Source organism: Tamandua tetradactyla, chromosome 24 (assembly GCF_023851605.1).
Source record: "Tamandua tetradactyla isolate mTamTet1 chromosome 24, mTamTet1.pri, whole genome shotgun sequence".
NCBI lineage: Eukaryota > Metazoa > Chordata > Mammalia > Pilosa > Myrmecophagidae > Tamandua > Tamandua tetradactyla.
This window is the reverse complement of record NC_135350.1, coordinates 16,044,889-16,057,579: the sequence shown is the minus strand read 5'-3', so window position 1 is coordinate 16,057,579 and position 12,691 is coordinate 16,044,889.

Below are 12,691 nucleotides of genomic sequence, written 5' to 3'. Positions count from 1 at the left end.
CACAGATAAACAAATAAAGGATTATAGAAGAACAATAATGAGAATCTCAGTAAAGAGAGAAATTTAAAAAGGAGCCAAACAGAACTTCTGTCATGGAGAACCACAATAACTGAATTGAAACATTCCCTAAAGGGTTTCAATAGCAGAATGGAGTGGGCAAAAGAAAGAATAAGACAGTTTGATGACAAGATTATTGAAATGATTCAAACTGAGGAGGAGAAGGAAAAGAGGATGAAAAAAGCATAAACAGAGACTTAGAGACCTGTGAGGTACCATCAAGTACACCAGTATATATATATGTATATATATATAGTTTAATTTCCTCATTGCTAAAGTAAAAAACATGCAATGGGTTGGCTTAAAAAATGGGAATTTTTTTGTCTCATGGTTTTGAGGCTAGGAGAAGTCCAAAATCGAGGGTCAGGATAGGGTAAAGAATGGGGCATTAATTCCTAATTAATACCACTTTCTGTGGGGTGATGGAAAAATTTCGATAGTGTATGGTGGTGATGGTAGCACAACATTATGAATGTAATTAATAATTGAATTATATATATGAATGTGGTTAAAAGGGTAATTTTAGGTTGTATATATTTTTTTAAACCATAGGACTGTACAACACAATGAACCCTAACATAAACTATGGACTATAGTTCATAGTATAATTATAAGAATATTTTCTCATCAATTGTAACAATTACCACACTAACATAAAGTATTAATACTAGAGAAAATGTGTGTGGGGGGGTACATGGGAATTCTGTATTATCTGCATGATTCTTCTGTAAATTTAAAACTTATCTAATAATAATTTTTAAAATATATAAATAAATAAAATTGGAGACAATTATCACATTTATTTTTGTTTTTTTGCATGGATTAAGAAGCATTGGTAATCCAAAGCTATGTTTATCACAGCTGATTTCATGCATTAGCATTTCCAACAGAACCTCCATATAATGACTTAACAGCTTATAGAGCTATTATAAATCACAAGAACAAAGCACACTCACCCATACACACATGCAAATAAAACCATTTGGGCGCAGAGGTGCAAAATTGTAAACTTGTCTGAAACTTGTATTTTGGCTAAGAGCCAAAGGAGGCCTGTGAAAGCCAACCCAAACGAAATGTATTCAAATGGATCACAACCTCCTCCAAAACATAAAACCTATTAGGATTCTCTTTACTTATTCCTACACACTGGTTCTGTGGCACCTTATCATAAACCAGTTATAATGTCAGAGGGAGGAAGTAGCCAGAAAAAACAAAGAAGTGATGAAAACTGCAAAAGACTTCATAGAATTTTAAATGTTCAGAATCATTGTAGCAGGGGACAGTATTCTAAAATTGTAGCAGAATTTTAAAATACTGCCTACTATCAGAATAATCCTCTTATGTTGCTTATAAATGAGGACAACAATGTCTCCAACATTACAACATAACTGCCTGCGTTTGTAGTCAGCATGCATGCAAAATGCTGCCTTTGGAGACAGCAAAATAGCTGGAGACAGGAATGAGATTTGCATTGACAGTGCCTGAACTGCTTTCAGTTTTGTTTTCTGAATTTCCTCCCATCAATGGACATAAGTTACTGACATGGTGTTAAAATTATGAAAACAACAGAAGAACAGCAATAAGAATTGTTTCAAGGAGTTTTGAAGCCAGGATGATTCTTGACTGTGGAAAGAGATGAGTGGACACAAGTTGCAGCACTAAACAATTAACCTTGTCTGCTCCCTTGGCAAAGACGCAGGCAGCTGCTGCCTTTTAAAGTGTGCAGCACTAAGCTGGTTCCCTATACAGTCCCCTAGTCACACTAAGATATCATTGCAGTGTTTCCCAAACCTGACCTTCTCTTCTCTGCCCAGTGGTCTATACTGCAGTTATCTGCCGTGTTTTGTGAGTTATACGTCATTACCAGTTATTACAAACTTCTGTACATATTATTTATACTGCTGCTTACTAGGAAGTTATCATGCACTTGGAATAGATAGCATTGTACTTTTTTGCCTGACTATTCTGACAACCCTCTAGAATTGAAATTCTATTAAAAAGAGCTCACCAGGGACTTAATCTGGCCAAAGTCATGGGATGGCTGTTATCAAGAGATGTTAAGTTTCCCTAATACAGGTTCACTAGTCAACCTAAGCTCATTACCCAGCACTCAGCACGTAAAGTCAGGGCCAGGACAGCCCAAACTGTGGCGATCCTATTGAAAGCAAAATTGCATTCCAGAAGTCACCTCTCCTTCCTAGTCACCTGTTTCCTGAGAACCACTGAATAGGCCAAATAAACATAATTGAAATAAAAGTTTATAGAGGGACTAACTTCAAGACTATGTGAAAAGTGAGGCATTTACATGTTCTGTTAATCTAGTGACTATATCTGATCGGCTGCAGAATATGGGCTGTGAGAGATGGGTATGGAAGTAGCATGCAATTTACTGTGTTAAACAGAATCCTTTCCAAATTCTGCAATGGACAATTTAGTCTAAGCCACCATGTGAAGTGTGGATAATAAAAACAGGAAACCTGGGACTTCCAGTGGAACTAATGTCTATAAAATGGTAACAGCCTTAGAAAACCATAAAAAGCAAAGCCACTTCACCATGTTATTTATTCCATACTAGCATCTTCAGGATAAAAGGAAAGAACACAAGGGGAGTGAAAGAAACAAGTATGACTTAGGCACATAAGCAAAGACTTTAAAAGGCTCTTCTTGTGAGTTCGGTGAGTGCCCTCCAATTCTTCATTCAGAGTCTTTGCCATCCTTGGGCTCTCCTTGTTGCTTGTATAAAATGTTTCAAATACTGTTTTGCTTTTACGCCACTTTTGACACAAATTATTTTTAAAATGATCAGTTCTGATGATTAAAATAGATGAGTATTTCTTAAAATGAAAAATATCCTAACAATAAGTACAGTACCAATATTTTCAAAGCAAGTAGAAAACCATTTTGGACCAAAAAATGGTCATTTGTAGGAAGAGATATAGTGGACAGAATTTTAAATCTAATATGGCTTCATATTTGTTTTACTTAGTGCCAGGATTTTTCCAGAAGAGTTTTCCTTTATGAAATATTTCTTATTCGGGTCTGAAAAATAAACTAACTTTGTATTATGAAAGCACCAAGCACAGTGCTAGTCACAAAGCTAGTGAATAATAAATTTTGAAGGAATGAAAGAAAAATTACCCCTGATAAAATAAAATCTAACAAAACATATTGTTTGACTTCTTCTCAAGCCTCAAAATAACCCTTTCACTTCTAAATTGAACTAGTATTTTAAATTCCCAGTCATTAATTAAAAACAAGTGGCAGAAACAATGCCATCATTTTATCCGTTCATTATGAACCACTTAAAGTCAATTAAATGGAAACAGGAAAATACCATGGTACAGCACACAGGTTCTCAACATGAGCTTCTCAACTCATATGCCTTTAATCCTAATATTATTATGACTAAATCTGGGCAAAGACAAATTAATAAATATGACTCATTCTAGCATTCAGTCCATTGAAAAACTGGAAACTTAATTTCTCCAGTATTTTTTTCTTTTCTGAATATATGGCATAAGCAGAGGTATATTAAGAAATATTCATATGCAAACATTTGTGATTTACCCTAGTGAGAGATTAGGATCATCTAAACTGCACATTTTAGCCGTTGGTTACAATGTGGAGATAAGGGAGGGAACAACATTTGAGGTCTGTATCTCCAATGTCTGCCTTTCGTCTCTATTTTGACTTCTTCTTTGTTTCTGAAATATTTGTACAAGATTGTGACCTTCTAACACCAGTTGTAGAATCCAAAATGTATGCTGAATTTCCCAGGGCTTTGATTGCCATCTCTTCCCAAGAAGCTCCCAAACAACTAAGGAAGACTGCATATGCAGCTTAGACATTAACTGAATGACATCATCTTACCATTTTCTCATTCTCTAAAAGTTCTGTGTCAGGAAGTCAGGCAAAGTTGTCTGGGGATTCTGGGCCTTGCACCCCTCTATTTCCAGCCATGCCAGTGGCTTCCATCAATCAACATGGGGAATGGCCTAAAGACTGCCTTTATATGTCCTATGTTTGCCTGGACAGCCAGGTGGCAGTAATTGAATGAGCAGATAAGTTTTTCAACCATCTGTTCTGCATATGTTCAGAAGATTATTACTCTCCTGGATCTTGCAGTTTATTCAGATGGTATTCTTCAGAGAGACAGAGAGTCTAAAATGAGTCTGTGCAGTGAATAGTCTTAATATGAAAGACCATAGATAATTGCCTACCTTACCATGTTTTAAAAAATCAGTTCTCTTATAACAAATTACTTTGGGCATGCAGTTTTAAGGTATCAGTTGCTAATTTGGATCAGCCACTTGCCTCTTATCTCATACCATATCTAGTTTAAGGGAATAAATAAGGACCCTGCACTTTAGGGTTTCAGTTTTGACAATGTTCACTAAGATTATTCTTTCTTTTAGCAATAAAAACTGGACTTTAATTCTCTTGCTCCTATACTAGGTGAGGTTTTCAGTAATTCAATGGACATGTATCCTCCCTTCTTGGTCCAACTTAGAAACAATATATGTGCTCATCACAGAAAAATGCATTGCAAATGAGACCCAAAAACTGGCTACTCCTTCAAAGTAGCTTCCCTACTTTTCATCATGGACTTAGCCCTTCTAGATAAAAAGAACATAAAATGCATTAATCAATGAGCAAAGATACAGTAAAGACTCTACTAAAAGTAGGATGAAAAGTGATGGACAACTATTATTCACAATCACCAAAAATGGAAACAAACCAAATGCCCATCAACAGATCAGTGGATAAACAAAATGTGGTATATGCCTATGATGGAATATTATGCAGCAGTAAGACAAAAAGAAAAGACACATGACAAGATGGATGAGACTTGAGGACATACTGCTAAGTGAAATAAGACAGGCACAAAAGGATAGATACTATATGATTCCATTTTTATGCCCAGCCTAAAGGTATAACCAGAGGCTTATAATACAGAAAATAGGGGACTTAGAGATACATAGACACTAGAGATGGGTGAACAGTTAGCTAATGAGGTTGAGCTCCAATGTAAGGGAACAGATAGAAGTGAAGGTGGTTCTCTAGTGGGTCTGTAAGTAATTTTACCATATTGAAGATAAGCAAGATTGAAAGGGGTTGTATAGACCTGTATGTCCCATTGATTAACACTAGAAATGTGAATTAGTCCTTGCAAGGTGTACTTCAAAGATATGATTCGTGTACAAACAGTGTTTAAGTCCAGGGAATGGGGGAAAAAGTGCTATTGCATGCTATAGGTTATGTTCAAAAGGAAATCATCAGCACTACTACAGCAACATCAGAGGTAAATAATGGAGGGAGGGAAAAGAGTTAAGAAGAGATTTAAATTTCCTATTTGGCAAGGGTGTGTTTATTGGTTTTCTTTCTCTTGGGACAATGAAATTATCTAAAATTGATAATGTTGATGGACTGTGGACTTTTGGGCCCTCTACATGATGCCCAATAAATGCAGGTGGCTGAAGGATACACTGACTGAGAAGTAGATTGTCAAATGATGGTGTATACTTATGAATGAAGATCGTGCTGCTACAAAAAGGAACAAAGTCATGAGGCATGCAATGATGTGAATGAACATGTGGGACATTTGGTGAGACAAAATAAGCCAGAAACAAAAGAACAACAATGGTATGGTCTCCTTTAGACAATGCTTATTAAAAAAAAGGGCCTAAATTCTAAGTTTGTACAGCAGACACATAAATCCAGAGTGGTGATTATTATTTCTGAATTTTGAAAGGCTGTTCTATATATATATATATATATATATATATATATAACCTGTCTATCTAGATATAAGAATGAAACCGATCAGATTGGGATTAAAGTAATTCACAGGGGTAAGGAAGACAGTGTCTATATTTTAAAACCACACATACTCTTTGAGACCAAAGGAAGTAAAGTTTATTTGGTTTTTAACTGAAATTTTCTGTAGCGCATAATCTAACTCAAACTATCTGTATAGCTAATTTGAACACTTGAAACACAGGGAGCCAAGAATAAGAAAAGTCTTTTAATCCCATATAGATTATTGTAATGTCTGACTACATCCCAGAGTATATTAAACAGATAATCAAAAAGTATTGGCAAAGTCCCTTGAGGGATGGGAGAAAGAATTTGGAATTATTAAACCTTACCCAGGAATCCCCTAATACTGTGTCAAACTTTATGGACACCCAAATTAATAGGCCATAACCCTGATCTTGAGGCTTACTCTTGTGAAGCTTATATAAGTAGCAGAGAAGCTTAGATTACCTATAGGTATGCTTAAGAGTTACTTCTGGAGGACTGCTTTTGTTACTCAGATATGGCCTCACTTTCTCTAAGTCCAACTCTGCAAGCAAAATCATTGCCCTCCCCACTATGTAGGACATGACATCCAGAGGTAAAAGTCCACCTGGTGACAGGGGTGATGACTCCCAGGGATGAATCCAGCCCTGACACCCTGGGATCAACAATTCTATCCTGACCAAAAGGGAGAAAAGAAGTGTAACTAATAAAGTACTAGTGGCAGAGAGAGTTCAAATAGTGTAGAGAGGCTACTCAGGAGGTTTGTCTTTTGCAAGTTTCAGTTAAATCTTGCTACCTATCATAACCTGCCAAAACCCAACAGGACCATTCCAGCCAATTCTAAAAAACACTTAGGGCAATATATAAGATTCCACAAAGGTTCCATGCACTAGAGTAACTTTCCAGAAACCTACAACCTCCAGATGGGTCCCTGGTCCAGATAAATCCTAAAACCTAGAGGGCCCAGCCTCTGCAGAACATCAGATAGTTTCATCTCCTTACCCCATATTGGTGAAAGACACTTCCAATATGAAAAAGTCAGAACGACCATAGCCCAAACACCCATAAAGAGAGGGATGGCAAGATCAAAGATGTTGGTGGCATTATACAGTGAAGATAAGATTTAACAAATGAATATGACTGCTGAATCATTAAATTGATATCTTTTAGTGTCCAGTATCTTAGAGCAGCCAGAGAAGTAAAAATCTAAAATTGTAAAATTGTAACCCATGCCAAACTCTGAAATATGCTCTGCAACTAATTGTGGTACTGTGCTTTGAAATTCATTGCTTTTTTGTATATATGTTATTTTTCACACACACAAAGTTGATTGTGATGATAAAAAAAAATTTCAGCCTTCTAGCATCCTATATTCTGGAGCAGCTAGAAGGAAAAATCTGAGAGGATTGCATGGTAGCCCATGACAAACTCTGTGATTTGTCCTGTAACTACTTGTTGAAGAGTGCTTGGAAAACTACTGCTTTTTCATTTCTTTACTTTGTATATATGTTATAGTATATAATAAAAAACGCTTAAAAAAAAGTGACGGGTGACTGCTGACTACAGAAATACCTCAGACTTCAAAAGATATCTGTTAGAAGATATAAATGTATACATTTTCCAAGAGATCAATTCCTGATTCAGAAGGAATTATGGAAAAAGACTCTGGGGAAGAGCAGGAGCAAATATAGTACTCCAGAATTCCGTTCCCATATCTCTTTGAGTGAAAGCTGTCTAACTTTGTTGTAAACCCACTGACAAAGATGCTTCCTAATGAACTGACTTCTCTCCTCACATATACAATGAACGGGTGTATGTTACCAGTAGTGGCTATCATTCTCAAGATTTTAATCTCCAAGTCATAACCTTTTGTGTGGTCTGATCTAGCAGTTCTGTTTCTTAGGCGTACATCTTAAATAAATTTGTTTAATTTCTAAGAACTTATTATTTATGCTTGCAAAGATTTGGCTGCAAAGATGTAATTCACAGTACATGCTATTATTAGAAAACTAGAAACACCAGCATGCTCAAATACAGGGAATGGGTTGAATTTTTTGACCACTCAATGGAACCCTAAAAGTCACTTAAAATAGTAGAGAAAAAATAATCACTGGCATAAGGAAGTATGAAGGATATATTGTTAACTGCAAATAACAGGTTAGCATAAATCATTTGATCTTTCTGCTATTTACTTTTTTAATATAATAGAACACACACATACATACACACATAGACATGCACACACAGACACATGCACACACAAGTCCATATGGCAAAAAACAAAAGCCTAAATATTTATGAAGAAGATATTAATGGTGGATATATTTAGTTGTGCAACCATGATGAAAACTATTTTCTCCATCATTGTATATCCATATTTTCAACATTTTTATGATTTATAATTAGAAATTAAAATGACAAAATGTATTATTTAATAAAAAGCCTAAACACTTCCTATGTTCAAAAGAATTGAGGGAAGAAAAATGGAATAAAGCAAAATAAAAACAAGGTGGAATCCATAGCCACAAAGAGTAAAATGCACACACACATAAACTTAAGAATTAATTGTCCAGCATATAAGCAGGAGTACATGGAAAACCATATAGAAACAGAATATCAGCACATGTTTGTAGAGTGATACAATTAAGGACAAGGAGAAATAAAATTAATGCATCTTTCAACAAACAATTTTGTGGAAGATAGGCTTTGAACCATATTCTGACCATTCTCAGATACTTCAGTTGGCAGTATGGAGTTGGCAGGGAGTGAATAGGCTGGGAGACAACTCCCACAGAATTCTGTGTTTCCTCAACTTTCACTCATCACACTTTGATGACATTGCTTAAAATCTGGCTACCTGCAAAACCATAAAAACTCTATTAGAGCAGATACAGTACAACAATTATTTAATTTGATATTCCTAACACAATACCTCAATAAATGTTTGTTGAATAAATGAGGGCATAAGGAGTTCGGTTTACTAAAGCTTCCAAAATGCAATATACCAGAGATGGTTTGGCTTTTACAATGGAGATTTATTAGCTTAAAAATTACAATTGGTAGGCCATGAAAATGTCCAATTCAAGAAAACAATAAGATGATATCTGGTCTGAAGACAGGCTGTTGACATGTGGGACACTTCTGCTTCATGGGAAGGCACATGGTTGGCATCTCTTGGTCCTTTGTTCCCAGATTTCAGCTTCTGGTTTCAGTGGATTTCTCCCTGTGCCCTGAAAGTTCTCTCTTAGCTTCTGTGGGGTTTTTTCTCTGAGCTCCCTGGGATTTTTCTGTCTTTCATCCTCATAAAGGACTCCAGTAAAAGGATTAAGACCCACTTTGAATTGGCTGGTTGCGTCTCCAATTGAAATAACCAAAAGGAATTTTTCTGTCTTTTATCCTCATAAAGTACTCCATAAAAGGATTGAGACCCACTTTGAATGGACTGGTTACATCTCCAACTGAAATAATCTAACCAAAATATCCCACCCACAATAGGTCTGCATTCAGAGGAATGGATTAAGAGAACATGGTTTTTTCTGGGTACATAACAGCTCCAAACTACCCATTTCATCTTCTGGACCCCCAAAAGACATGTTCTTTCCATATGCAAAATACATTCATTCCATCACTGTATCAGGAAAAAGGCTTCAATCATTTCAGTAACAATATTAAGTACAAAGTCTCATCAAAATCAGGTACAGGCATGGTCTGTCCTGGGGCAAAATTCCCCTCTGACTGTGGACCTGTGAAACTTAGAACAAGTCATTTGATTCCAATATACAAAGAAGGGACAGTGATAGAGTGACTGGTCCCATTTCCATGGGGAGAAAATGAAAGGAGAACAGTGGTTACCAGATCCAAATAGTTGTAAAAACCTGCAGAACATACTTCATTAGATTTACAGGTTTGAAAGCCATCACTAGAATGACTATGCTAGGGGCTTGAGAGAACTGCATCCCTCCCCTCCCCTCCCTTTCCAAGGGCTTCTGCAATAGCCCTCTCCAAATACTGGGGTGAGGGCTCCAAAATCTGCAAGCATTGTGGAGATAGCCATGCTCTCGGCCCCACTCTCCTCAAGCATTGGGGTGGCAGCAGACTCTAGGCCATCTCCAGGGCACAGGCTAACCTCCTCTGAACAGTGACTCTCCCTAATCCCCAGGGAATGTGCTCCACCCTCTCTTTAGCCTGGGGTGGCATCACATTTCCTGAAAAATGGGGTAGGTAAACTCTTCTCAAACCTCCAGGCATCAGAGAATCCTAGTGTAGTAACACTCTGTACAATAGTGTGCACACTCTCTCTGGAGACTCTGGGGCAAACTCACCCTCTCCACATACATGGGTGGGTTCACTCTCCTGGCCCGAGGTATTTGCATTTCACCCACCCCACTCTTGGTATGAAAATCTGTTTTGGTTCCCTAAAGATGCTGAAATTCTATATAGCAGAAATGGGTTGGATTTATTAACTTACAAATTACAGTTGTTGGGCCATGAAAAGTCCAACTCAGGGTATCAACAAGATGATATCCGAACTCTAGAAACAGGCTATTTGCCTGCGGGACACCTCTGCCATATGGGAAGTCTCATGGTCAGCATCTGCCAGTCCTTTGCTCCTGGGTTTCATTGCTCAAGCTTCTGGTTCCAGTGGTTTCCTCTCTGTGTTCTGAGGGTCCTCTCTTAGCTCCTGTGGGGCTTTCTCTCTGAGTTCTCTGGGAATCTTCTGTCTTTTATCCTCATAAAGGACTCTAGTAAAATTTTTAAGACCCACCTGGAATGGCTGGGTCACATCTTAACTGAAATAGCCTAACCAAAATGTCCCACCCACAATAGGTCTGAACCACCAGGAATGGATTAAAAGAACATGACCTTTTCTGGGGGACATAACAGTACCAAACTACTACAATAAGTATTTCATTTGATGTGAGAGCCATAGACACAGCAAATATGTAAAGTTATTTCATGGTTGATTATCTGCCATCTTTGTCATACTTAACTGTAACTTTCTGCCCCTCCACCACCAGACAGAACTGTGGCCATGAAGTTCTGGCTCTAATGAATTGGCCCTTACATTGCAGTCAAATATGTCTCACCTAATGAATAGTGATCACTTCTATTTACTACACTATGCAGTCTCGCATTAAATCTATCATCTGTTATTGACACCTTACTTAAGCCACCCATCTATTTCCTGTTTCTAAAATGTCCCCTGTATTAGTCAGGGCTTTCCAGAGAAGCATAACAAACATAAATAAATAAATATTGATATACATAAATTTTACAAGATGTATTATGGGAATTGTCCTATGCGACTGTGGGCATGGGCAAGTCCAAATTCTATGGGGCAAGCTGCAAGCCAGGAGCTCCAATGAAGATTTTTGATGAATTTCTCAGGAGAAGCTGGTTGGCTAAAGCATAAATGGAGATTCTTACTTCTGCCTGCTGAACTCATCAGTTCTCCCTTTGAGGCCCTCAACTGATTGGATGAAATGTCTCTCATTGTTGAAAACAATCTTCATAGTGCATTGGAGATGTAATCAGCCAAAGATGCAATCAATTTACGGATTATTTAAATTCAGGAAATATTCTCATAGTAACAATCAGGCCAGTGCTTGCTGGACCAAACAACTGACACCATCACCTAGTTAAGTTGACATATGAACTTGACCATCACCATCCCTATGATTCCATTTATTCATCCCATAGACATTTGATGGTGATGATGATGATGATGATGGCGACGATGACCTTGGCAACAACAACAACAGCAATGACATTATCCAGGCACATTTCTAAGCACTTTTTCATGTATTACCTCATTTAATCCTCGCAACAATGCTAGAGAATAGATAGCATAATGCTCCTCCGGAAAAATGAGGAAACTGAGACGCGAAAGAGTTAAGTAATTTGTCCAGTCACACTGCTAGGAAGAAGTGTGCAGCACTTGATTTGAACCAAAGTTGCTTGGCTTCAAAGTAATTTTCTCTCCCACTTACCATAATGAGTGTCTACTGCAGCTCATGTATGGTTTTGTGCTACTCGCCATGGGTGATGGCAGAAAGAGACCTCACTATTAAGATGCACAGTGTTGGGGGAGAAGGCTTGAATATAACAAACAGAACACACTGTGGAAATTGATAAGTAACTTTTAACCAAATAATATGGATCATAATGAAGAATATGTTCTAGAATCCTTGCAGAGCCTTCCACACTCTATTACTGAAATATACCTTCAGTCTGAACCTCCCAACCACAAATATGATCATATATTGCCTTAGAATTATTTGTAGATGGTCAGTACATGGAAGTTATACCATTTTACCTAAATTGTAAACACCATTGAACAATGACCATGAAGCTATCACTTAAAGTTCTTACAATTCTTAATATTTTACAAAGTAGACACAAATACTCAGTAAAAGTGGCAGAAAAGAAGATGGAGAACAGATGAATGAATGAATTAACTTTCCAATTTGGATTCCTAAGAAAATGATATGAAGTTTAAGGGGCAAGTGATAAAGAGAATCCAGGAAAGAAGGTATCTTGGCTTCTGGCATTAAAAATTTCATCAGATAGATTTGATGCCCTCAAATAAAGACCAGAAGCATAAGCGAACAGTCCTGTCTTGGCAGCAGAAAAAAAATCATCATCCACCTTATACCCACACTCTCACATATTTAAAGGTAAGAGTAATTTTATTGGCACCAGTGCAAGTCCTTTCTGAGTTTTCTGGAAGTGATTACAGTCACAGATCCACTTTTAGTAAAATAAGAAGGGGGCTATCCAATTCTTACTTTCCCTTTGTGATGTACTGTTAAAAAAAAGTGATACAAGTGGA